Below are 24,420 nucleotides of genomic sequence, written 5' to 3'. Positions count from 1 at the left end.
TCCAACTCTCACATCCATACATGACCACTGGAAAAACCATAGCCTTGAGTAGACGGACCTTTGTCGGCAAAGTAATGTCTCTGCTTTTCAATATACTATCTAGGTTGGTCATAACTTTTCTTCCAAGGAGTAAGCGTGGTAGGAGGGGCAAAATCAACAGTAGCCTACCTTGGGGTCAGGGGCACAGAATCCACCCATCCGGGCATAAGGCCTTTGAAAGGAGGTCACCATAACCTCTATCATAGAGGCCAAACTACAGGGAGGGAACACAGCCCCACCCAACAACAGAAAACTGGATTAAAGATTTACTGACCAGAGCCCTTTCACAGCATCATCTTTTAGGATTTGAAATAGCTCAACTGGAATTTCATCACCTCCACTAGCTTTCTTCATAGTGATGCTTCCTAAGGCCTGCTTCATTTCACATTCCAGGATGTCTGGCTCTAGGTGAGTGTGAGTGTTCACACCATCATGATTATCTGGGTTGTGAAGATCTTTTGTGTACAGTTCTTCTGTGTATTCTTGCCACCTCTTAATATCTCCTGCTTCTGTTAGGTTCATACCATTTCTGTCCTTTATTGTGCCCATTGTTGCATGAATAAGTTCCCTTGGTATCTCTAATTTTCTTGATGAAATCTCTAGTCTTTCCCATTCTATTGTTTGCCTCTATTTCTTTGTACCAATCACTGAGGAAGGCTTTCTTATATCTCCTTGCTATTTTTGGGAACTCTGCATTCAAATGGGTATATTTTTCCTTTTCTCCTTTGCCTTTCACTTCTATTCTTTTCATAGCTATTTGTAAGGCCTCATCAAACAACCATTTTGCCTTTTTACATTTCTTTTTCTTGGGGATGGTCTTGATCACTGCCTCCTGTACAGTGTCAGAAACCTCCATCCATAGTTCTTCAGGCACACTGTCTATCAGATCTAATCCCCTGAATCTATTTGTCACTTCCACTGTATAATCATAAGGGATTTTATTTAGCTCATACCTAAATGGTCTAGTGATTTCCCCTACTTTCTTCAATTTAAGTCTGAATTTGACAATAAGGAGTTCATGATCTGAGCCACAGTCAGCTCCCAGTCTTGTTTTGGCTGACTGTATAGAGCTTCTCCATCTTCGGCTACAAAGAAAATAATCAATCTGATTGTGGTGCTGACCATCTGGTGATGTCCATGTGTAGAGTCTTCTCTTGTGTTGTTGGAAGAGGGTGTTTGCTATGACCAGTGCATTCTCTTGGCAAAACTCTATTAGCTTTTGCCCTGCTTCATTCTGTACTCCAAGGCCAAATTTGCCTGTTACTACAGGTATCTCTTGACTTCCTACTTTTGCATTCCAGTCCCCTATGATGAAAAGGACATATTTTTTTGGTGTTAGTTTTAGAAGGTCTTATAGGTCTTCATAAAACCATTCAACTTCAGCTTCTCCAGCTTCTATTGGTCGGGGTATAGACTTGTGATACTGAATGGTTTGCCTTGGAAATGAACAGAGATCATTCTGCCATTTTTGAGATTGCATCCAAGTACTGCATTTCAGACTCTTTTTTTGACTATGAGGGCTACTCCATTTCTTCTAAGGGATTCTTGCCTACAGTAGTAGGCATAATTGTCATTTGAGTTAAATTTACTCATTCCAGTCCATTTTAGTTCTCTGATGCCTAAAATGTTGATGTTCACTCTTGCCATCTCCTGTTGGACCACTTCCAATTTGCCTTGATTTCATGGACCTAGGATGGATTCTAGGTTCTTATGCAGTATTACTCTTTATAGCATCGGACTTTACTTCCATCACCAGTCACATCCACAACTGGGTGCTGTTTTTGCTTTGGCTCTCCCTCTCATTCCTCCTGAGTTATTTCTCCACTGATCTCCAGTGGCATATTGGGCACCTACTGACCTGGGGAGCTCATCTTTCAGTGTCCTATCACTTCATGGCAAATAAATTGGGAAACAGAGGAAACAGTAACAGACTTTATTTTGGGGGGCTCCAAAATCATTCCAGATGGTGACTGCAGCCATGAAATTAAAAGACGCTTGCTCCTTGGAAGAAATGTTATGACCAACCTAGATAGCATATTCAAAAGCAGAGACACCACTTTGCCAACAAAGGTCCATCTAGTCAAAGTTATGGTTTTTCCAGTAGTCATGTATGGATGTGAGAGTTGGGCTATAAAGAAAGCTGAGTGCCAAAGAACTGATGCTTTTGAAATGTGGTGTGGAGAAGACTCTTGAGAGTCCCTTGGACAGCAGGGAGATCCAACCAGTCTATCCTAAAGGAAATCAGCCCTGAATGTTCATTGGAAGGACTGATGGTGAAGCTGAAACTCCAGTACTTTGGCCACCTGATGCAAAGAGCCAACTTGTTTGAAAAGACCCTGATGCTGGGAAAGATTGAAGGCGGGAGGAGAAGGGGACAACAGAGTATGAGACGGTTGGATGGCATCACTGACTTAATGGACATGAGTCTGAGTAAACTCCGGGAGTTGGTGACAGTCAGGGAGGCCTGGCATGCTGCAGTCCATGGGGATGCAAAGAGTGGGACATGACTGAGTGACTGAACTGAATTGAGCATAGCCCTGCCATCAGAGCAAAACCCAGATTCTCCTACAGCCCGTCCCTCCCATCAGGAAGCTTCCATAAGACTCTTATCCTTATCCATCAGAGGGCAGACAGAATGGAAACCACAATTACAGAAAACTAACCAAACTGATCACTTGCATCACAGCCTTGTCTAACTCAATAAAACTATGAGCCATGGTCACGTAGGGCCACCCAAGACAGATGGGTCATGGGTGAGATGGGAGAGATGTGGGTCATGGGAGAGACCTGACAAAACGTGGTCCACTGGAAAAGGGAATAGCACACCACTTCAGTATTCTTCCCTTGAGAACCCCATGAACAGTATGAAAAGGCAAACAGAAATGTCACTGAAAGATGAACTACTCAGGTTGGTAGGTGCCCAATATGCTACTGGAGAAAAGTGGAGAAATAGCTCCAGAAAGAATGAAGAGGCGGAGCCAAAGCAAAAACAAAGCCCAGTTGTAGATGTGGCCAGTGATGGAAGTAGTCTGATGCTGTAAAGAACAATATTGCATAGGAACCTGGAATGTTAGGTCCATGAGTCAAAGTAAGCTGGAAGAGGTCAAACAGGAGATGGCAAGAGTTAACATTGACATTTTAGTGATCACTGAACTAAAATGGATAGGAATGGGTGAATTTAACTCAAATGACCATTACATCTACTACTGTGGGCAAGAATACTTTACAAGAAATGGAGTAGTCCTCATAGTCAAAGAAAAGGGTACAAAATGCTGTACTTGGGTGCAATCTCAAAAATAACAGAATTATCAATGTTCGTATCCAAGGCAAACCATTCAATATCACAGTAATACAAGTCTATGCCCCAACCACTAATGCCAAAGAAGTTGAAGTTGAATGGTTCTATAAAGACTTACAAGACTTTCTAGAACTAACTCCAAAAAAAGATGTTCTTTTCATCACAGGTGACTGGAATGCAAAAGTAGGAAGTCAAGAGATGCCTGGAGTAACAGGCAAGTTTGGCAATGGAGAACAAAATGAAGCAGGGCAAAAGCTAACAGAGTTTTGCCAAGAGAATGCACTGGTCATAGCAAACATTCTCTTCCAACAACACAAGAGATGACTCTACACATGAACATCACCCAATGACCAGTACTGAAAACAGATTGATTATTTTTTTTGCAGCCAAAGATGGAGAAGCTCTATATAGTCAGCAAAAACAAGACCAGGAACTGACTGTGGCTCAGATAGTGAGCTTCTTATTGCCCAATTCAGACTTAAATTGAAGAAGTAGGGAAAACCACTAGAACATTCAGGTATGACCTAAATCAATCCCTTACAATTATACAGTGGAAGTGACAAATAGATTCAAGGGATTAGATCTGATAGAGTGTCTGAAGAAGTATGGACAGTGGTCCGTGACACTGTGCAGGAGGCAGTGCTCTAGATTCAAGAGATTAGATCTGATAGAGTATCTGATGAATTATGGACAGAGGTTCGTGACATTGTACAGGAGGCAGTGATCTAAACCATCCCCAAGAAGAAGAAATGCAAAAAGGCAAAATGGTTGTCTGAGGAGGGCTTACAAATAGCTGAGAAAAGGAGAGAAGCTAAAGGCAAAGGAAAAACCATAGCTTTGACTACATGGGCCTTTGTCGGTAAACTGATGTCTCTGCTTTTTAATACACTGTTAGGTTTGTCATCAGAGAAGGCAATGGCACCCCACTCCAGTACTCTTGCCTGGAAAATCCCATGGATGGAGGAGCCTGGTGGGCTGCAGTCCATGGGGTTGCTAGGAGTCAGACACGACTGAGTGACTTCACTTTCACTTTTCACTTTCATGCACTGGAGAAGCAAATGGCAACCCATTTCAGTACTCTTGCCAGAAAAATCCCAGGGACGGGGGAGCCTGGTGGGCTGCAGTCCATGGGGTCACTAGGAGTCGGACACGACTGAACGACTTCACTTTCACTTTTCACTTTCATGCACTGGAGAAGGAAATGGCAACCCACTCCAGTACTCTTGCCTGGAGAATCCCAGGGATGGGGGAGCCATAGCTTTCTTTCCAAGGAGCGTGTCTTTTAATTTAATGGCTGCAGACACCTGCAGTGATTCTGGAGCCCAGGAAAATAAAATTGGTCACTGCTTCCACTTTTTGCCCTTCTATTTGCCCTGAAGTGATGGGACCAGATGGGGCAGGTGCCATGGTACAATTTGTTCTGCAGCCATCCCTTAGAGGACTGGAAAGCACAGTCTCCAAGGACAGCTGGGGGAATGATGGGCCCTTGGCCTGGAAGCCGTCGACCCCATCTGGCTGGGCTGCCCTTCCCAAGTGACAGATCTTCAACAGACCTTCCCCTAGCCATGGTTCTTCACGGGTAGGAACACAAGAACTGGGTAAGAAAAATAAATATTTATCACAGGAAGAGCTCTCCCTAATTTAACTATCAACTGAGTATAACTGTGGGCAGTGAACTCTTTTACAGCCCTTCACAGAGGATTTATGGTTATTACTCATAAGTGAAATTGGGTGTCCCAACATGATTTTGAGCTTGATGAAATCATAGTTAATAGCACCATCATGAATGCTTCTTACAATTACTTAGCCTTGAATTTCTAATACTAAAAACTTTTCTTTGCCATCCTGTCATTACTTGTAAAGTACAGAGTTTATTGTTGAAATAAGGATGAGAGCAAGAATACTGTTATTATAACTGAAGACCACTGGAGTTCTAGTCTAGACTCTGGAGAAGTGGATCTCCAATCTGAGCATGCCTCAGAATCACCTGGAAGGCTGGTTAGACACAGACTGCTGGGCGCACCCCCAGAGTCTCTGACTCAGTAGGTCTGGGATGCAATCTGTGGTTTTTCATTTCTAATGGTTTCCCAGGTGATGCTGATGCTGCTGGTCTAGGAACCACACTTAGAGAACCACTGGTCTAGAACATTCCTCTTGCTCTCTTTCTCCACCCTTATGCCTAGATGTACACAGGGATATGTATATGTGCAGGGATGGGAGGTCTGCAATCATAACACATCCTGACAGTCAACAGAGGCCTTCATACCTTTCCAGTGAGTCCCAAATTTTCAGAGTAATTTCTGCCAGTCTTGATAATTAGGGGAGAATAAAATTATGATAAAAAATAATGGTGTGTGTCTATAAGCCAGAGTTTGCAAACTAGCTACTTTGACCTTGACAGTGTTGACCCTCAAAGTATTTTTGCTTTTAAGCTGTTACATGAATTGGCAACATTAAGAATGAGTAGATATTGAAACACGGAGAAGAAAAGTGGTTGCCAAGGGCTTGGGAATAGGGGAAATGGGGTGAGCCTGGTAAAAGGAAAGAAACTTCAAGATGAATCAGGTCTGAGGCTCTAATATATAACATGATGACTAGAGTTAATAACACTATATTTTATAACTGAAACTTACTAAGAGAGTAACACTTAAATGTCCTCACTGAAATAAATTTTAAAAATAATAATGGTTGTGCATGGGAATAACGGGAAAATTGGGGCTGAATATACGATTACTTTGGGTTGACGTGAGCAGGAATAGCCCTTGTTATCCATCATCTTGCAGTACCCTACCAAGCACGTGAGTCAGATTTGCCTCTTCTTTGTCAAGTGTGATGGCCTCAAAATACCAAACCCACAGATACTTGAGCTGGTAAGAGAGCAGAGAGCCCTAAGAGGGCTCAGCTGTCCCTCACCCTGGTGTGGAGTTGCTCTTTTCCCCTCTATTCAGGATCACCTCTTCCAGGATTGAGGTAAAAGGGCCAGGTGGCCCTTCTGCTTGCCTCACCAAAATGATTCAAAGTTATGAACCACTCACAAAACACAGATGTCATCATGTGTCCATTTAATGTCTTAGACCAAGTCTAAATGCATCCTCCCTTGCAGTCAGCTGTTTCATCTCTACTGATCCCAGTGAGAGCTGGGACAAGAAGTTATCAGGAAAGACCCAATTTCATTCTTTTTAACAGCTAGTATTCCATTGTGTATATGTACCACATCCTTATTCATTCCTCTGTTGATGGACATCTAGGCTGCTTCCATGTCTGGCTGTGGTAAACAGTGCTGCAATGAACATTGAGGTACATGTGTCTTTTTGAATTACGGTTTACTCAGGGTATATGCCCAGTAGTGGGATTGCTGGGTCATATGTAGTTCTGTTTGTTTTACAACATGGAAATACCCTGCCATTACAGGTACAGCTGAGCTTCAGAAAAATATAGGTGGCTGATGGACTATAATGGCAGTTGCAGCTTAACCTTGCTATTAGGGTCTAAGTTAATATAGGTTTTCTTTATATCACACATCTTGCTCTATAAAGTGAACGTGCACCTGAGAAGCATGCATGGATCAAGCTCTTTATGTAAAGCTAAATTTTATTCTCCCAGTGAAGAAGAATTCTTAGTTTCATAGATTCTTTATTTTCAGAGACAAATATTTTTTCAGTATTCAAGGGTCCTAATACATCCATCATTCAAGTATTCATCTTAAAATATTTTAATTAAAAAAATCTTTAATCGAAATATAACATTGCATAATTTTAAGGTGTACAACAAAATGATTACCCCCACAGCATTAGCTAACACCTCTATCATGTTGCATAATTATCATCTCTCTTTTGTGGTGAGAACAATTATCTCATCATCTGTTTAGCTGAAGCTCCAATACTTTGGGCACCTGATGCAAACCACCAATTCACTGGAAAAGACTCTGATGCTGGGCAAGATTGAAGGCAGAAGCAGAAGAGGGTAACAGAGGACGATATAGATGGTTGGATGGCATCACTGATTCAATGGACATGAACTTGGACAAACTCCAAGAGACAGTGAGGGACAGGGAAGCCTGGCGTGCTGCAGTTCGTGGGGTCACGAAGAGTCAGACATGACTTGGTGACTGAACAACAAATGTTTAGCAACCATGAAGTTTATGATACAGTATTATTGTCTTGTTCACTATGCTGTGCATCCCATCTTCAGGACTTATTCATCTACTAGTTCCCAGTTTGTAACCTTAAATAATATTGCCCCAAATCCCCTATCACCCAGTCTTTGGTAACCAGACTTCTATTCTCTATTTTTAAAGTATTTATTTTTGCAAAGTATTTAGCATACATCCATGAACAAGACAGAGCCCTGGCTCAACAATATACAGTCTAGTGGAGCAGATGGCAGGTTAGTATTTACAAAGCAGCAAGAGAAGTGTTCTGATGGGGAGAATCCCCATCAGAGTGTGATGCTGGGCAGAATTCAGTAAAGGGGCATCAAATGTGGTCATTGGGGATCAGGGTGGGATTACTCAAGAAGACTTATGGAAAGAATAGGTTGGATTTAACAAAAATAAATTAAAATAAAGGAGGAGGCAGCAAGGATATTCCAGACATGGAGAGACCGCGGAGTATGGACAGTGAAGAAGGAGAAAGTGGAACCGACCAAAATTGACCTTGTGTTTCAATTTTCTAAAATACAGAAGTACCACAGTGAAAGGATTAAGAATAGGGGCTTTGAAACCAAAGAGACCTGGGTTCCACGCTGGCTCATTTGAAAGTAAATTAATTTCTCTAGATCTCAGTTTCCCATACTGGGCACAGAGTAAACATTTAAGAAATTTAAAATGTTAATTTTCTTAGTTACAAGTGCATATTCATAAAGTAATATCACATACTCTATCCACAAGGGTCTTTCTTATTAATATGAGAAATGGCCAATTTTTTTTTAATTTCAAAAAAAAAAAAGGAAGGAAGAGGGGAATATCTTTAGTTTCAAACTAGGGAAACAGTCAAACAGCAGAAATTAAATACCAGTTAAAGGCATTCTTTGGTTCACTATGTTGGCAAACATTTACTGAACCCATAAAATGTTGCCACTCTTGTTTTAGATTTGGGGACTATAGTGGGAAATAAAATAGATGAGACTCCTTCCTCTTGGGGAACTTACCTATCTTTAGGGAAACATATCAAATAAGAACAAACTAGATCATTCCAGAATTTAAATAGTGAAAAGTAATGAGGAGAGATTTAAAATATGGTGACTGAGATGGAGAAATCCAGTTAAGTATGATTTTTTAGATAGGGTGGCCAGTGGAGCCCCTGCTGAGAAAGCACCATTTGAAGGTGACAAGAAAGAGCAAACCATGGGAGAGCTCAGGGCAGGATGTCCCAGCAGAGGGGCAGAATGAGCTGAGTGGGCTCAGTGGTTAGGGCCACAGTCCCCGGGAGGAGAGAGGCGGAACACAAGGTGAAGAAGCTGATGCCAGACCCGGTGAGGGCACACAGGCCATGACCTGGGTTTGTTCTTAACACTATGGGAAGCCATAGCAAGTCAGGGCAGAGACTGAAGCAGAGTTCTAGTCCCCATACCCTATCTCCTTATTTTGGGGCTTTTTCCTATACTTTCCTGCATGTCTAATCCACTCTAAGGAAGCCAAGAGACCTCAGTTCAATTCAGTTCAGTTCAGTCACTCAGTCGTGTCTGACTCTTTGCGACCCCATGAATCGCAGCACGCCAGGCCTCCCTGTCCATCACCAACTCCCAGAGTTCACTCAGACTCATGTCCATCGAGTCAGTGATGCCATCCAGCCATCTCATCCTCTGTCGTCCCCTTTTCCTCCTGCCCCCAATCCCTCCCAGCATCAGAGTCTTTTCCAATGAGTCAACTCTTCCCATGAGATGGCCAAAGTACTGGACTTTTAGCCTTAGCATCATTCCTTCCAAAGAACACCCAGGGCTGATCTCCTTTAGAATGGACTGGTTAGATCTCCTTGCAGTCCAAAGGACTCTCAAGAGTCTTCTCCAACACCACAGTTCAAAAGCATCAATTCTTCAGTGCTCAGCTTTCTTCACAGTCCAACTCTCACATCCATACATGACCACTGGAAAAACCATAGCCTTGACTAGACGGACCTTTGTTGGCAAAGTAATGTCTCTGCTTTTCAATATGCTACCTAGGCTGGTCATAACTTTTCTTCCAAGGGGTAAGCGTCTTTTAATTTCATGGCTGCAATCACCATCTGCAGTGATGTTACCTTTCCTCTAACACAAAAGGCCTCCACTTCTGTGAACAAATATTGATTTTTAAATTTTCTTTCCACTATTTCAAATGTCTCTAAATTTCTTCTTCATCTGTTTTACATATGTCACAGATGAAGTGCACTTCCTTGGAACTCATATTCCTCCTTTGCTTCTCTTTTATCTCCTATGTATAACCTGGGGTGCTGACCCTTTGCAGGCTGCTTGTCTGCCTGGGTTCAGCCAAAGGGAGGCATTTACAAGGAATAGGAAATGGAGAAACTAAGCTATTTCCTTGACCCCCTTCTGCCTTGGGTGGTTTCTCTGCATCTCCTGAATGGCTCCAAGTCCCACCTAAAAATCCCATGGCAGTGTTTGCTTCCACTAGATGTCCACAGAAGTCACATCACCTGTCACTCCAAGGCTTCTCTCTGTTGCAAATCCGTAGGCTGTTTCACCATCCTGACCTGTTTGTATTGCCAACAATCGCATCACTGTGTAATCAATTCTCTGTATGAAACTGTTGTAAATGCTGACAATTGGTTCTGCCCTCCCGCTGGTCCCTGGCCGATACAGATCTTGAGACTGACAAGTGATTTCGCAGGTTTGGCAACTGTCCTTTCATCTGCCGGGTGAGCATCTCCAAACACCCCATTTACTAGCACTATTGAAACCTAAGTTAGCTCAAGTCACCCTCTCACTTCCTTTGTTATTTTCCTTGGAATTAATTTTGAAGGCTTCTTCCAGAGTATCAGTTAGGTAATGAGATATGGCAATTATCTACCCCAGCATTTATATATTAGGTACAGAATTCACTGGAATAAAGTAATAAATTTGTATGAGCAGTCAGCACCATGGCCAGATCCAAAGGCCAGGGACAAAAACTGGAGTCCAGAAAAGACTTCAACAGAACTTTATTCCAGGGACAAGAGAGAGACACTGGACAGCTGATCATTTTTACTTGTAGAGCCTCCGTTCAATTTTCTCTTCAATACCTATACTACTGTGCCACACAGAAAGCAAACATTTAAAAGGGCAGATTTTGCCACATGCTGTAACAACTCTCGGAGAAGGCAATGGCACCCCACTCCAGTACTCTTGCCTGGAAAATCCCATGGACAGAGGAGCCTGGTAGGCCGCAGTCCATGGGGTCGCTAAGAGTCGGACACGACTGAGCGACTTCACTTTCACTTTTCACTTTCATGCATGGGAGGAGGAAATGGCAGCCCACTCCCGTGTTCTTGCCTGGAGAATCCCAGGGACGGGGGAGCGTTGTGGGCTGCCGTCTATGGGGTCGCACAGAGTCGGACACGACTGAAGCGACTTAGCAGCAGCAGCAGTGACAACTCTAGGAACAATTAAAATTGAAGTGATCTCTACACCTCTACAACCTGTCCTGAAAACAATCTACCATATTTCATCAAATATAAGGTACTTTTAATTATATAATATGTTACTGTTTTATGGGCCACCAAGGAAAAAGAACGCGACCAATTTAAGTTTGATACAATGCTTTCTCATCATACCAACCGTGAGTTATGGTTCAATTTTGGATATATTAAAATACAACCAGTAAAAATGTCTTAGAATATGAAATACAGTATTGGCTCTGCTTAGACACCTGAGTTTGTCTAGGTAAACTAGCTAAAGGACTGGTCATTCTAGAAAACCCTCAGGCTTCGGGCTTTGGGGAAGGCATTCATTGATAGAAGTTATAGATAGCCCCCCAGTCATTTAAAGTATTAGTCCCAAATATCTCTTTGACTGTATCAGTCAGTCTTGCAGTGGGTGAGAGTCTAATACTAAATGTGCCTCCTCCAATAATTACAGTGTGGGCTTGGATGAGGTACTTAATCTTAATTTCCTCAACTATGAAGTGATAATGTCCTAAGATTCATTTCAACTCAATCTCCTATGTTTTTAAATGAAAGGAGAAAATACTAACTAAACTACTGCCTGATTATGATCACTCAACTGACCAGCGGTACTCAATCAGGAATGTTCTGTTCCACAGGGTCAGATGTATGGCTTTTTCCTGCTTGTTGCAATAACTGGTGGCCTTACGGGCATTTATTTGGGCTTCCCTGTTAGCTCAGTTGGTAAAGAATCCACCTGCAATGCAGGAAACCCTGGTTGGATTTCTGGGTTGGGAAGATCTGCTGGAGACGGGATAGGCTACCCACTCCAGTATTCTTGGGCTGTGGCTCAGCTGGTAAAGAATCCGCCTGCAACATGGGAGACCTGGGTTTGATCCCTGGGTTGGGAAGATCCCCTGGAGAAGTGAAAGACTACCCACTACAGTATTCTGGCCTAGAGACTTCCACGGACTTTACAGATGCAAAGAGTCGGACACGACTGAGCGACTTTCACTTTCACTGGCATTTAGCGCATGAAAGCCATAGACGCAGAGCAGCAAACTGTCACCCCCAAAATACCAACAGTGCTCAAACTGAAATACGCTGACCGAGATCTTCCGCAAAGGTGTTTATGATGGTGCACGGAAACCACTGTGCTTGTGCTCTGTTTCCATTATGATTTTTTCTAATTTTATTGTAATGATTTCATGTCAATAGCTATACAAGAGAGAGAGCAAGATCCTCACTCACACAATGCCTAAGGTCCACCGCCCCCACGTTTGCTCTCAAGATGACAATCTAAGTCTTAACATTCTCCCAGGAACTTTTCAAGTTTCAATTTTCCTACATGTATACTGAGCTCTACATTTAAGGTGAGGAAGCCAGCCCTACATTTAAGGCAATACCTTCCTTCATGAGTTGAAATAAGTTCCCCACTGCCTTGTCAAATTGTTCACTATTCAGTACCTACACATAACACTATGACTTACCTTCCAGCTGCTCCTTGGTGGAACATGTTGAGAAGAATAAAGGAGCCCAGAGAACTTGTAGATCAATGCCCTCACATTGTAGGTAAGAAAATGAGCCCTCCTTTGGTGAAGGAGTGTGTCCAAGGTCATACACCTAGTTATGCTGCTGCTGCTAAGTCGCTTCAGTCGTGTCTGACTCTGTGCGACCCCAGAGACGGCAGCCCACCAGGCTCCCCCATCCCTGGGATTCTCCAAGCAAGAACACTGGAGTGGGTTGCCATTTCCTTCTCCAATGCACAAAAGTGAAAAGTGAAAGTGAAGTCGCTCAGTTGTATCCGACTCTTTGCGACCCCATGGACTGCAGCCTACCAGGTTCCTCTGTCCCTGGGATTTTCCAGGCAAGAGTACTGTAGTGGGGTGCCATCGCCTTCTCTGACACCTAGTTATAGCAGCCTGCAAACAGGCTTTTAGTCTCCTGACCCAGAGTCCAGAGCTTTTCCCCACACCAAGTGTCCATCATAGTTGTTGAGAGAAGGCAAGTCCTCGACAGTTCTGAGTCAGGCTTCTGCTCAGCAGACAGGTGGATACCTCAGCATAGAACTTTGTTGACCCACTGCCTGGGGAATGGGCTACTCTTCCCCTGATACACATACAAATATTGGATTGGCCAAAAAGTCCATTTGGACTTTCCTGTAAGGTGTTACAGAAAACCTGAACATTTTGGCTGACCCAATACTTCAGTGTTTCCTAATAATTATATCCTTGCATACTTGTCTGCATGTTTGCTCAAGCAGTCGTGTCTGACTCTGCGACCCTATGGACTGCAGTCCACCAGGCTCCTCTATCCATGGTATTTTCCAGGCAAAAAGTAGTGGAGTGAGTTCCCATTTCCTACTCCAGGGAATCTTCCCGATTCAGAGATCAGACCCTCAGCTTCTGCATCTCCTGCATTGCAAGCAGTTTCTTTACCACTGCTCTACCTTGTCAGTATTATGACATCAATACAATTTTGAGTCTTCATTCAAATTTTGCTAATTATCTTTCAGTGGCCTCCTTCTGGTCCACAGTCCAACCCAGGGACCCACAAGGAAATCAGCTGCTGTGCCACCAAAACCTTCCCCAATCTAGGACAGTTTCTCAAACTTTTACTTCCATGAGGATTCACTCATGAAAAATACAGGCCAGTTATTCTACAGAACATCTTTCAATTTGAGTTTGTCTGATGCTTCCTCATTATTCATTTTAAATCATGTATTTTGGGGCAGGAACCACAGGACTGATGTAGAAAAGTACTGTTCTTGTTAACTCCATGTGCTCAAACTGAAGAACTGAGCACCAACACCCCTAACATTTGTTGATAAAAAGTTTTCTAAAGTAAATTATGCCATCTTTCTGGTTCACAAACTATAGAGTTTATAGACCTAATTGGTCTTTTCTGTATGGTTCTTGGTCTTTCAGTAAGTCCTAAAGGGTATTGTTTTTAAACATAAACAATTACTTTATACAACTGCAAGGGTAGAAAGTATAGAAGACAGGGCTGAGTAGGGACTAACCCTGGAAAAACATTATTTCAAGGTTTGCTTGAAATAAATCTTTAATACCTGTTTATTTTCTGATTCATTCATTCTTTATACTAAAGGAGAATTTCAAATAACATTCTGCTCCATTGAGAGTTCAAATCAGTTGGGTTCCATTCAGCCGTGTTTGATGCAAAATTAAAACTGTTGTTATATCTGAATAATCCTTTCCCCCTACTTAACATTGATATAATAAGCATTTTAATCTACCCTGAAAACCATAAATTGTATAGTTTATAAGTTGAGAATTCTAGCCTTTGAGATTCAAGTTTCTCCCAACTTTCTGGAACCTTTAAGGATTATAAATCTGTTGTTACTGAGACTTTGCTATAGATACCATCTAAATGCACTCAGGGCATTACAGTGACTGAAAACAGTCTGTCACACACATCTGACAAAGCAATCTCAAGGAGGAGCTCTCAGACAAGAAGAGAAGCCTCCTTCTGTTGCCCCACTGGTCCTTGGGCACATCCAAGGTTTTTTTTAAAAAAAAATGAACAGGTTGAGGAGGGCTCTGTAAAACCTGTCTCCATGGACCATGGCACAGGGAAAGTTGGGGGCTATGCCCCTATACCACGGCAGCAAAGGCTGAATATTAGGGTGTGCAGAGGCCTGTGGGAGCCTTGATACTCTTGGGGAGATGTTCAGCCCTGCTGTGAGCCTTTCCCTCTGGCAGCTACTGTGTCTGGGCTCAAAGACACAGGGTTCATTGAAGAGAGGGATGCATTACATTCTTTCTCAACCCAGGGAAAGCACCAGATGATGCCAGTGCATGGTTCTACGAGTCTTTAGAGGGGAAAACGCAGTCTCCATGGGTCTCTCTTACAGATAATACGGAGTAGGCTTATGGCATCCCAGAGAACCAGGAGACGCCAGCCAAGGACAGAGTGATGGAGGGTGAATGCTTCCTTGTACTTTTTTCAGGGTAGGAGATATCTGATCTCATCACCTCATCTGCTTTGGAGGAGGCATATACTTCTGCAAAGGTAAGGAACTTTTCAAGTCATAGTTTGTTTATGAAGAAAATAAACACAATTTAAAGCATACTACCTCTTTCACATGAATCTAAACAAATTCTGGGGAAAGTGCTAGACCCAATGTCACATTCCTTTGGCACATTCCATTTTGCAGGCACTGTGTCTGGTGTCCTCTGTCCCTCCTCTGAGGGCCTGAATTCCCTCTAATCACACCCCAGCTGTTAGATGAGGTAATGCCAGCTGCGGCTCCTTGCATCACTGACAGGCTGCCTAACATACAGCTTCTCAGCCATATGAAAAGGACACCGTGTGAGTCAGGAAGATGTCCTTGGAGTGTCATTACTTCTTGGATGTACTCACTCTCTCGTCAGTGCATGGATAGGATGTCGGAAGGACCAGCTAAAGTCCCCGGTATGTATGTATGATGACCAGTTCTCTTTATTGAGCACTTACTTTGTGTCAGACACCACAATAAGCACATTACACATGTAGTATTATCTTATCCAAGCCTTATAACAGCCCGTTTTTTTCAAGTGGGGGAAGGGGAGCTCTAAGTTCTTACCCAATGTCAGTACTTATCTAAATGGAAGAAAGAAATTAAATCCAGGTGTGCATAACCTTAAAGCTTTTGTTTTAAAACAATATATTAACCGAATCATTGATTACTCTTGTCCATGTCAATTTCTCTCTTCTCTAAAATCATTCAAACACCTAGAATATACATAAATCATCAATTTATCCACAGACAATAATTCATTACTCACTGAATGATTCTAGTGTGTTGGAGTCCATCTGAATCACAGAGATGGTGTCTTTGTATCTTTAATGTTCCCTGAGTGACCAGCCCAAGGCTGGCCACAGAGGTTGGGCTTAAGTGTTGCCTGAATGAATGACACTGGAGATGATTTGCAGAATGAGTGTGTGTGTGTATGTGTGTGTGTGTGTGCATGCGTGTGCATGATTCATACCACAGAACCAGAGTTAGAAGGAATGTTAGAAACTGTTTTGTCAAGCCTTATCTGATGCTTAAGTCCTTTCATATCCGTTCATTCACAGTATGATTGGGGATATAGTAAAAGCATGGACAAAGAGAAGACGGCATTCATCAGAATTTGAGGTGAGTGGGACAGGGCAGAAGTCTCACAGTATCATAGATTACACTAGAATGAAAAAAAAGTTGAGAATCAAGGCATAATCCTTCAAGGCTTAAATTACTGTCTGGGTTCACATGTTCCCTGGGAGAGTCAGAACAGCCCACAGGTGTCCTGGATACAGACACATCAGTTTCCACACACAATGGTCCTAACAAGTACTGCTTCTGCTTCTGCATGGGCTACCATCATTTATGGCTTGTATCTGGTGGGCTCTGCTCTGTGGGCTGCTCTAGTTCACTAGTTCTCAAACTTTACAAGGCAATAGACTCAGATTTCTGGCCCCACCCCTAGAGCATCTGATTCAGGACCTCTGAGTAGAGTCTGAGAATTTGCATTTCCAACAAGTTCCCAGGAAACGCTGACACCGCTGGTCCTGGGCCACACTTTGAGAACCACTGTTGGACTTGATGTTTGTTGTTGCTATTGTTTGTTTTCCCATGCGAACACAAACGACTGCAACAGTGGAGACGTCGGTGAAAACCTACCTAGCTTTAAACCCTCAGCTTTTCTGTGGTCCTCAAATCCACACCTGACCGCCCTCTTGAATTCCAAACAGATGTATTCAACTCCCCACCAGACATCCACATCCATGTGGCCCACAAAAGCCTTCACACTCAACATGTTCCACCTGAATTCACTCTTTAGATCTTTCCTTCTTTTCTGAACTTTCTATCTCTGCTTGTGATATCAAAATTCACTCAATTTAGAATCCTCAAAGTCATCTTCAACTTCAGCTTTTCTTCTTATATTTAATATCATTTAATTCTAGAATTTAAGCTCCCCAATGGCAGATATTTGGTCTGTTTTGTTTACCATTATATCTCCAGCACTTCTAAGTGATGCCTGGATTCACCGGGTATTGAAGGAATGAATTCCCTGAAACTTCTCTCTAATCTGTGCAGTGGGTCAAGCCTTATCCCTCACCTGTACCATGACAATAACCTCCTGCCCAGCTTCCCTGCCTGCAGTGTTATGTCAGCTCCAATCCTCTGTACTTCTATGTTGAAAGCACAAACCAAGTAATATCACAATTGTGATGTTACAAACTTCTGATCAGACTTTGCATAACTCTCAGCATAAGATGCTACACAAAACAAATAAGATACTATACAAAGCACTTCACACTTTGGCATCAATCTTGCTGTTCACCAACACCAGGATCTCAGTCCCCCAGATGAACCCTACATACCAGTCTTCCTCCCATGCCAGACACAACCTTATTTCTGTAACTTTGTACATGCGAAGCTATACCTTTCAAACAATGTACTATCTGCCTTTCATCACCTGAAAATGACATACTCTGTCAAGACCAGGTGACAATGTCACATCCACTATGAGCATTTTTAAAAATAGCCCCTTGATCCCTCTGCCCCAGTACACATGTATATACCGCAAAGGGAACTACTGATCCAATCTCTACAATCATAGCCTTTGTATCTGCACTATAACATATACCCAGACTATATTTTATGGTGATTATTTTGTTACAGCAGTATCTTATCCACAGAGGAATCTGAGTGCTTGTAACACAGACTGTTTCCCTTCCTCTTGTAATCACTAGTATCTAACCCAGAGTCTGACAGAGAGAGAGGTCCTCAAAATGTTTGCTGAACTGGCCTCAATTTAATTTAGTTAGCATCAATCAGAGAATAAGGAATAAACAAACAGTCCTGGACTTAGTGAGACTAATTCTCTGAGGTCTTCACCATCAAGGCCAAGCTGAAGACTAAAGTAATTACTTGGGTAGATAATTCATGAAAGAAGGAAAACCATTTGCATTTGAATGCTCTATGGAGGATTTTCTGCTTGTTGATGTTTCTGGAATTTTTCAGATAATGGCTTCAATTCTTTGATTCTTTCTTTAGTATAGAGAGTAGGCCAGAAAGTTAATCTAGCAATCACTCTCCCATTTTAAACCAGGCAACTTTCAACCAGTTATGCTGAACAGAAAGTGTCGGTAAAACCAGTAATATATATACATATTATAGAATGCCATAATGTAGGGGTTGAAGGGTCTGCAAGGTTCAAATTCAGCCCTCCAAAGAGTTCCGAAAGAACGCCACTTGGTGTTAAGTTGCTTTCCTGCTATTTTAATAACCTCAGATCTGGCCACCACTTATTCATGCCCTTAGAAATTCTCAAGGTCGTGGAAGGAGACAACTCAGTAAGTGATATCTGTACCCCAGTGTGCAGGAGTCCTGGGTCCCAGGAACAAAATCCAATCCAGGACGCATAGGGCGCCTGGGAACCACAGGGAATGCCCAGTTCAGGTGGCAGGTGTCTGTGCGCCTGTCCCCTTCTGAGTGCACGTGTGCGGGCAGAGGGGGAAGGGGGAAGGTCATCTCTGCCTCGAAAATGCAACAATATGCCCGCCCCTTTTAAAACAAATACACACACACACACTCTCACAGACGCAAATCCCCAGCACCTGCTTCGGAAGGCCCTCCCTCCAATGCTGGCAGGGGTGGAGGGGTGGGGGTGGGGGGGGGGGGCGAAGGCGGCTTCAGCAGAAGAGCGCGGCGGATTTACCGTGGCATTATTTTTAATTAACTCTGCCGCGGGTGCGGGGAGCGCAGGGTGGGCCCTAATCCCGGGCCCGCCTGACGTCACCTGGGAACGCGGCGGCGCTGGGCGGCGGGGACCGGCGACGACCTCGCCGCGACCCGGGCGCGCCTCCGCCCGCGCGGGGCTTTGCTAGGCGGGAATTAAGGAAAGGAGAAATGTTAGTACACTTTTAATTGGAAACCGAGTTCTGCTTTCAGAGCGGCTTGTTTACTCAGGACTGGGCATTAGAACTCAGGGGAGGCTCTAATTGAAGTGACGGCTTTGGAGATTATGGGGAACATATGGCCCTACCGCTGGGCTCTTTATCTGCATTTTCTCATAAAACTGCCTCGGTGTGTGTTTCTGCGCTCGCCCTTGTACATTTCTCAAGGGTCTGGGAGGAGCGGGTGAATACGTTGCCCGCATGGGCTGGGACGCCCGGCACCTTGAGCTCCCTCCCGGCCCGATGGCACTGGGAGCCCTGCCTGGGCTCGCTGGCTCAGCCTGAGGGCTAGGAGGGAAAAGAAAAAAAGAGAGAGAGAGAGAGAGAGAGCGAGCGAGAGAGAGAGACCGTGAAAGAAAAGAAATGGGGCCGGTGAGCGTCTAGCAGGGGGCGTCACTCAAACCGTTGTGAACTGACTGCAGGAGGGAGTTGCCAAGGTGACGGAAGATTCCCACCCCGCTGCCGCCTTCCTCCGAGGCCCAATAGAGGGAGCCTCCTCGTGCCTGGTTGCGGCCAAGCCATACACAGAAGAGAAATGAGAAGTCGGGTGTCTTGGGAACAGAACTACATTTCTCCCTATCTGGCTAGCATCAACCAACCAGTCAATCGATCGATCATCTGTTTATACACCTGTGCAGTCTCCAGCACCAATCACCATCCCGTTGGTTACCACCCTCCCCACTAGATTCTTACTACATCTAGAGGTGCCAGGTAAAATATAGGACACAGTTGAATCTGAATTTCTGAGAAACAGTGATTTTATATGATAAAAGACATAGTCATACCAAAAATATTATTCACTATTTATGGGAAATTCAAATTTAACTAGATATGTTTTGTTTTTTTTACTAAATCTCACCACCCTTCTCACTCTACTGAAAAAGCTGCCTTCCGTCTTAATTCTAGACTCTATCTGGTTCACAGCCAATTGACAAGCCCCCACTCTGTCCCCTGAACTTCACCTTCAGCTGGACCTGTGATTCTCAACCTTGAGTCTGTACATCAGACTCAACCAGGGAGCTTTCACCCCAGACTTATTAAATCCTCAAGGCCCACTCCACAGGAATCCAAAGTATTTTTTTTAATACGTAAGTAGAATAAGTCATATAGAGTGACTACTTTGAAGAGTAACTCTCATTTGAACAAACAATCTGGTTTATCTATTTACTTGGTTATGGTTATGGACTGTCTCCCCTCCCCTGGCCCGCCCCCCGCCTGTTAGAACATTACATAAGAGCAGAGTTCTCAGCACACCACCTAAAACAGGCTGCCACACTGTGTGCTCCACACTATTTGCTCATTAGCCGAACCTCACACACTTCTGGATGTTCCCCCATGCCCCAAACACAGTCCTTGCCCGAGGCAGGCACTCAGGACATTTCTGTGGATGAATGGATGCTGAGTTGTTTCAGTCACTGCTTTCCCATCCTTATGGACTCCTAAGAAGGAACACCTGGACACTCGCCGTGAACACGAGCTGGGTCCACTAATCCTCCCCAGTGCACACAAGCACATGCTACTCAAAACCCTGCTCACACCCCCAAGAAGAAAAAAGCATGGCTCTGGATCCTGGTGTGCAAAGCTGGATTTAGACAACTAAGAGTCCAAATGGTTCTTAAATCCTCAGCCTTCCATATACTTTCACAGCATCAAATATAAAAGTTCTCAAAGGAAGCCATAACCTGGTTTGCCACCAATCCTTAGTAAAGCGGACTTTGGGTTTTTCCTAGGTCACCACTACCAGGGCACATGGAAATACTGGAGGTGATTCTTCCTTTTGCTCAGTAAAGCTCCTTCAGACTCAGCATGAAAATTCTTGGTTGGAAATCTAAAAGTTGATGGGCTTAGCCGGAATGCCGGTGCAAGAAAACCAGTGTCTTTTCTGTACTTCCTCCCCATCTTTACTATTGATACATGATAGTAAAGGAAAGTGAATATCTGATTATTTAGCTCAGGTCATGAAAGGTCAAAGTCATGGGTTGGCTCTGCACGGCCAGAGATTTCACCCCTAGCATACATCAATCACACCACAAAGCTGTGCCCTTGTACCCTAAAAGGAGCCAATAAAAAGGTGGATAGAAGCACAAATTTCATCACTGCTACTGGAAAAAACAAATCAAAGTGCATTTCTTCTGAAAAGGGGGTTATAAGAGATGGTAGGATATTCCAGGTCAGCCTGTAGAAGCCTGTTAGAAAAAGTTTTGATGTGTACTGATTTATTCCACCATTGTACTTTTATCCATTTAATTCACAAGGACTCTGGTTTGCATGGCTGATAATTCTCATCTGCACAAAAGGAGCAACTGGTTTTTCCCGCTGTCATCAAATAAGTCATAGGGAACAGAATAGAAATTTATTGAGTAGTTGTAAAAACAAACACACAAAAAAATAGTATCTTAAACAAAGTTTTAAAGTACTTCCACATTCACACACCATGTTTGCTTTGGATCCTCGCAAGCCTCCTACTTCCTTATAAAAGGTGTGCATGTGCTGTACTGATAGGGGTTAATTATTAAAGAAGGACCAGAGGTTAGGAGAGAAGGCAAACTTGTGATCGATTTGAAAGAGTGAGCCTCAATTAAAATCTCCTTGTTTTTATCGCTCTATCTCCTTGCTTTATCGCTTGTTTTTACTGTGTGTGAAAAGATTCTTCAGTTGGGCTCTCTCAGGTAGTGAGTCCGACTGAACACCTGGAGCCCTGCCATAACCAGCAGGGAGAACTGTCCGTGAAACATGAGAACAAAATTTTAATATATGTGTACATATTTTTATTAACCAGGCAACACAGCCTATGCTTAATGAATCTGGCTCTGGAGCTGGTTTGCCTGTGTTTGAATGCTGGCTCTTTTCATTACTAGCTACAGAACTTAAGAAAATTAATAATTTGTCCATGCTTATCTTCCTAATCTATAGAATGGGAATAATCATAACATTCCTCATCAGCTTGATATAACAGGTCAGTTCATTCATGTAAAATGCGTACAGCAATGCCCTGTGCAGAGTGAGGGTCCATAATTGATAACATCATCACTATGCAAAGATCACAATGATCAACTGTCCACTTGACCAACTGTTTTTCTTACAGGGACTGAATGCACACAGAACACTATTACAGATGAAATATGATCTGCAGCCATTGTGCTCATTTTAAAGTATGGTTTTTAATCAAAATTATTAAGTGAGAGCACATATCTGAAATTAAATTACAGTTCAGTGGAAAAGAGATAATGCATCATCATCTCAATTTATGTATTGCCTGTAACTTTTCAAGCACCGAAGATAAACGCTGCCCAACTCACAATTACAGCAAAGGCTGAGTATCAAGTGTCCTGACTCGGTAATTGGTAGAATTAAGTTCTTATTTTGGCTTACCTCTGACTCAAGTATCCTGTGTCCTTATTTCTCCATCTATAATAACATGAAGACAAAACAAATACACTAGAAGACAAAGGTTCAGAAGAGAAAAGAAGCATGGAGCCTCAGACTGAGGGCAACAAATAATTCTGGTATCATGGCTGTGATACTAACAAGAGACAAAACTTGATTTTGGAAAAAAAACCTGAGAGACTCAGGCAATTATATCTGCCTCTTGCATGCTATCCACAGATGCCAGATTAATAAATCAAAAATATCCATGAAGACCTTTGTGCTAGTCATGATATAAATATGTGTGCTCTTCATGTCTCCTTAATAATACCAACAAAAATGAAAACAGATAACAGTTATCACATGTTTTCTCTATGCAAGGCACTGGGCCAAGTCTTTGGGGCTAGACAATACTTTCTGTGTCTTTGGTTTTAGTCTTAGCACCTGACACAGTGTGGGTATATGCAGAAGATTAAAACATATTTATTTGGCCTGAGATTCAAAGGATTTATAGTTCTAAAACTTGGGAATAGGTTTGAAAGTAATTGCCCTGTGAAGCAGTATTTTTCAAATTTCAGGCCATGATCCATAAATAGATTATGAAATTAATAGAGTAGCCTAAGACTAGAGCTAAAAAAACAAATGTAATTGGTAACATCAGCATGTAGGTTAAGCAGTAAGTCAATCGAGGTGTTGAATCTTTATTTCACATACACACATGAATGTATATGATAGGGCATGGCTTTTAAAAAGTATTTTTACTGAGCCACAGTTAAATTTTTCAAGAAAATGCTCTTGTAGAGGAATCTTGAACACACTGCTTTACAAGAAAATATAAAACAGAATTTAAATGTATTTCTTAACAAGAATAATGTTTACCTGAGTATTTTAACATCTACTCAAGATGTTTTGTTTTTGCTTTTAGTTTTAGTGGCTCACCCCCTTGTTTCTTAACGAAAAGGGTGACAAGGCTGATCTCTAAGCTATGTCCCTTTTCCCAGCTCTCAGCCCTTGTATATTAACAAGGTTGGCCTCATTGTACCCCTGATATGGGTGCTGGCTTTGAGATGTTTTTCTGAATTCTGCCCTTTTTTTTTTTTTTTTTTCTGCAACTAAAACACAGCATTTAGCGCAGAGCTGGACAAAGCATAGGGGTTCATAAGAAATATCTGTTGGATTAAGGTTGGTTAGGTGGCTGCCTGAAGGACAGAAATAGATCATGGCATGTAACAGAGCAATGCTAGGAGGTCCCTGCAGGAATACAATGAATTCTCTAATGGGTAACTGTCTGGCTCGTGTCCTTCTCGGACCCAAAGATGAGTGCTACAGGAAAGAATGGGGGCTAAGCTCAGTATGCCCTGCCCATTCTTGCTTGAAATGCCTACTGAGTCCCAGAGGTGACTGCAAGACCATTTCCTCCTGCTCTTCTGAACTGACTTTCCAGGGTGCAATGCTGGATCTAACAACATTCCGAGACTGGAGAGCACCTCTGAGACACAAAGGCCCAAGGAGTGAGTTGATCCCTCTCCAGTCCATCACCCCAGCCACCCCAAGTGACAGGCCCGCCCTGAGGTGCCCTCAGGTCAGCTATCCAGAAGCATCTAAAATAGAAGTGCAAAGACAGAGGATGAGACGTTTGTGAAATGATAGATCTTTGGGGAAATAAGCTTATGAGCTGTGAGCTATCCAGAGGTATGCTAGCCTCTGCACCAGCAGATAATACTGATACTATTTACTGGATATAAGCAAGCCACTCTGACTTCTTGCCTGGAGAATCCCATGGCGGGCTCCGCAGGGTCACAAAGAGTCAGACACGACTGAAGCGACTTAGCACACATGCACCAAATTTCAAATCGTTGATACCCATTACCTCTCTGACTTCTTACAGCAACTCACAAAAGTATTAAAATCCACTTTTACGGATTAAGAAATAGAGTCCTATAGAGGAGAAGTACAAGCAAACCTCATTTTATTGTGCATCACTTTACTGCACTTTGCAGATACCGCTTTTTTTTAACAAATGGAAGGTTTGCGGCAGCCCCACTTTGAGCAAGTCTATTTATGCTGTATCTGTCATAGCATTTGCCTACTTCATGTCTATGTCACAGTTTAGTAATTCTCACAGTGTTTCAAAATTTTGCATTATTATTATATTTGCTCTGGTGATTTGTGATCAGTGATCTTTGATGTTACTATTGT

At 42.9% G+C, this 24,420-nt stretch overlaps 1 protein-coding gene and 1 long non-coding RNA gene across 7 annotated transcripts in view; one reads left to right on the top strand and one right to left on the bottom strand.

The window, feature by feature from the left end:
* LMX1A (LIM homeobox transcription factor 1 alpha) overlaps positions 1–24,420 on the bottom strand; it is a 180,820-nt gene that overhangs the window by 31,116 nt on the left and 125,284 nt on the right. The gene's annotated exons all lie outside the window — the stretch shown is intronic.
* LOC129656579 (uncharacterized) lies at positions 350–22,546 on the top strand. Its single transcript, XR_008716402.1, has 4 exons — positions 350–447; positions 14,882–14,943; positions 15,991–16,051; positions 21,941–22,546. It is a non-coding gene; the product is annotated as an uncharacterized LOC129656579 (long non-coding RNA).

The sequence above is a fragment of the Bubalus kerabau genome, chromosome 6 (genome assembly GCF_029407905.1).
Source record: "Bubalus kerabau isolate K-KA32 ecotype Philippines breed swamp buffalo chromosome 6, PCC_UOA_SB_1v2, whole genome shotgun sequence".
Classification (NCBI taxonomy): Eukaryota; Metazoa; Chordata; class Mammalia; order Artiodactyla; family Bovidae; genus Bubalus; species Bubalus kerabau.
The sequence above is the reverse complement of the archived record's forward strand: the minus strand, read 5'-3'. Positions and strand labels throughout refer to the sequence as shown.